The sequence below is a fragment of the Panthera onca genome, chromosome B1 (assembly GCF_046562875.1).
Source record: "Panthera onca isolate mPanOnc1 chromosome B1, mPanOnc1 haplotype 2, whole genome shotgun sequence".
Classification (NCBI taxonomy): domain Eukaryota; kingdom Metazoa; phylum Chordata; class Mammalia; order Carnivora; family Felidae; genus Panthera; species Panthera onca.
Genome location: NC_138342.1, coordinates 80,482,282 through 80,485,487, shown reverse-complemented (window position 1 = coordinate 80,485,487; position 3,206 = coordinate 80,482,282).

Below are 3,206 nucleotides of genomic sequence, written 5' to 3'. Positions count from 1 at the left end.
AAAGATCATGACCTGAGTCAAAATTAAGAGTTGGAAACTTAACTGACTGAGCCACCCAAGCACCCCTGTCTTTTTTAAATAAGAAACAAAGTCATTTGTAGAGCCTAATGGAAATTGTTGATTATTGGTTAATGGTTGAACCAATCTGCTTATTTTGTAATTAAACCCAACAATCCTTAACTGCTTGGGAGTGGGCCTGCTTACATTTAAGTATTTGATTCCACTCAGAGCTGTCCTTTCTGACCAAGAAAGTGTTAAGAAAAATATGAAGAGTTCAGGTAATGTGGGACAATGGCCAGAGTATTCTTGAAATGGTGCTCTTAGGAATCTAATCCACATGTGGTTAGAATTGAAAAAAAAAAAAAAAAGGTTTGTCTCCTGAGAATTATGCTGAAATAATGGAGTCAGTGGCTGAAAATCTCCATAAAGGTGAGTGAAGCTACAGGGGCAGTATTGCAGAAACAAGCTGGAAGGAAGGAGGTTCTAATCAGAGACAGTGATTCTTGACTTGGTGAAATTTACAGATTCAGCAATTTGGGTGATGACAGTGTTCAAGATGAGGTTGTGAGTGTGCATTGTGGAGATATGAATGCTGAGAAATGAATTAGTAGTAATAATAATGATAATAATAATAATAATAGCTTATATTTACTGAAGGTTTATTTTGACCCACATGATATTTTGTCTACTCTTTTTTTTTTTTTTTTTGCCAACAATCCTAAAATGAGTTGTTGTATTATTCCTATTTCACAGATGAGAAGGTTAAGGTACTATGGGTTTAGTAACTTGTTTTGGGATTAGAGCTGTCTGCTTCAGAAAACAGGCAGGCAGCCTACCCAGTCCACATTTTGCTCCTAAACTACATCACTTCTTTAACATGTTTGGTATAAGAGGAGTCTTACGTGGATGTTAACATGATCCAAGATGTTGGTGTTTGTGGTAGAAAATAAGACTGTAGTCAAAGTGCTAAACACCTCTGTGAATCAGGGGAAGTGGCCCAAATTCAGGTGACAATAAGCATGGGAGGAAGAGGTCCACTGAACTACATGGAATGAAGTAGTTGTTTAACAAAAGGAATACTATGGAAAGTCAGGGAGAGAGTCTATAGATGTGAGAAGGATACATTCTCAATGCTTGACCTTATGATGATAAGAATACAAATATATACATAGCAAATATTTGAGATAGTTCCAGGAAAGAAAAGAACATTTTCAAGGAAGATCTTCATCTCAGTTAAAGTGAAAAGGTCAAACAAACAAAACTGAGGTTGAAGATACAGGGGATGTGTTTGTTAGGACGAGAGATTCAGAAAACTTTATGGATGAGTTTGAGAGGGAAGTGAAGAAAATGGCTTGGGTAAAATGCAGAAAGCATAATGCATCAAGAGAGAGGATAGTGTGCAAGAAGATTAAAGCCTAAGGTTGGTTATACTTTATGCCTTGACCAGTGAAAACAGTTTCCAAAAATCCCTTTGAAGACAGTGGATATTGGTTTAAAAGCAAAAAGACTTGGCTTGCATTGATGGGATGATGACAGTCTCAGAAATTGCAAACCTCAGACTGTCTATTGGTAGAAATGGCCTGGAGTACATTGCTTATAAAAATTACAGGGTTTTACCCTAACTCAGCAGGAAGGAGCAGTGTGCCTGGATAGATAGCTCCACCATGAACATGAAAAGAACTGTGGATAACCCTGTAGGTGTGCTTGCTAACCCAGATTCATTATTTATTTAGCAATCACACTTTCCCTAGAAGTAGCCATTGTTGTGATAAAATATTTGACAAAGAATCTACTTATCACATACTTTCCTAAAGAAATGTCTCTTTATAAAATATTTCTTCAAGATTTTGGGTTTAAAATAATGTACAACAATTTGGGTCAGACCAGGGAATAAGTAGGCACACTCAAAATGTTAGGCGAAGTAGGAAGCCTGGGTAGCTCAGTCAGTTTAGCATCTGATTCTTGATTTTAGCTCAGGTCATGATCTCACAGGGTTTGAGAGATCAAGTCCTGTGTCACGCTCTATGCTGACAGCATGGAGCTGGCTTGGGATTCTATCTCTCCCTCTCTTTCTGCACCCCCCCCTCTGCCTAAATAAATGAATAAATAAATAAAAGGTTAGGTGAAGAATATTAGAATAAAAGACTATTGACTGAGATGATAAGAGGCTTAATGGAACCAATAAGAGACATTAAGCACCCAAAGACTTGTAACAGCAGAAATATTAATGCTCCTAGACTTGAAGGGTCAAGAAAAAGAAGTGTTACAAGAACCCAGAGAAGGAGACTGCATGAATCTAGCTGTTGCAAGAGAAGGACCGACAGAATGGCTGATGAGATAGATACCCAACAGGAAGAAAACTAAAAAAAAGTGAGCACTTTGGTCTTTCTCTACCAAGATCTTCCCACCTCCTGCTAGTGCCCTTTGTTAGAAGCTAGGAAACATGAGACCCTAGAAATGTCAGCCCCCTTTGAGTATCATAAGGCAGAGAATGGTCTGGAAGGGCTGCTATAGAATGCTCTCCAAGAAGATGTTGTCATGGCTACCACGTATGGTCCTTCCTGATGTGCACTGCACACCCCCAGTAGGGACCATTCCCATAGATGGCAGTATTGAGCACTATTTACACAGCTATTCATTTAGTGTTGCCGCCAAGGCTGTGCTTTATCAAGTTTTGAATGTATAACCAGATTGTGGCCTTTTTTTTTTTTTTTCATAGCGGTTAAATTCAAATTAAAAAGGTAGAGGGAGGAAAAATAATTTCCTTCTACCCTTCTGAGTTATTAGCTGAGATCCTTGTAATAAAAGAAATTACCAAGAGAAAAACAAACAGAAATTTACTAACATGTATACTTCATGTATACTTGGGAGATAACCAGGGAAAAATGAGTAACCCCTTGAGGTGGGTTAGAAGTTAGACTTAAATACCATCTTAATATGGAATGGGGAGGGGAGATGTAGGCCTCTTAATGAGAAAATCCTTAAGTGATTTTCAGGAAAGATGAATGGGCCCTTAGAAGAATAGAGAAGAGATATGATAATTTGTGACAAAGTTTGTCTGGGTATGGTGTCAACTTCTAATTTCCTATTCTGTGATGATTCCATCTTTCCTGGCTGATAAAACTCCCAGGAAGGAGATCTATGACAATTGAGTTTCTTTTGGAGTATTTGTCTTTAAACAGAGAGGGAAAGTGCAGAGAAAGACT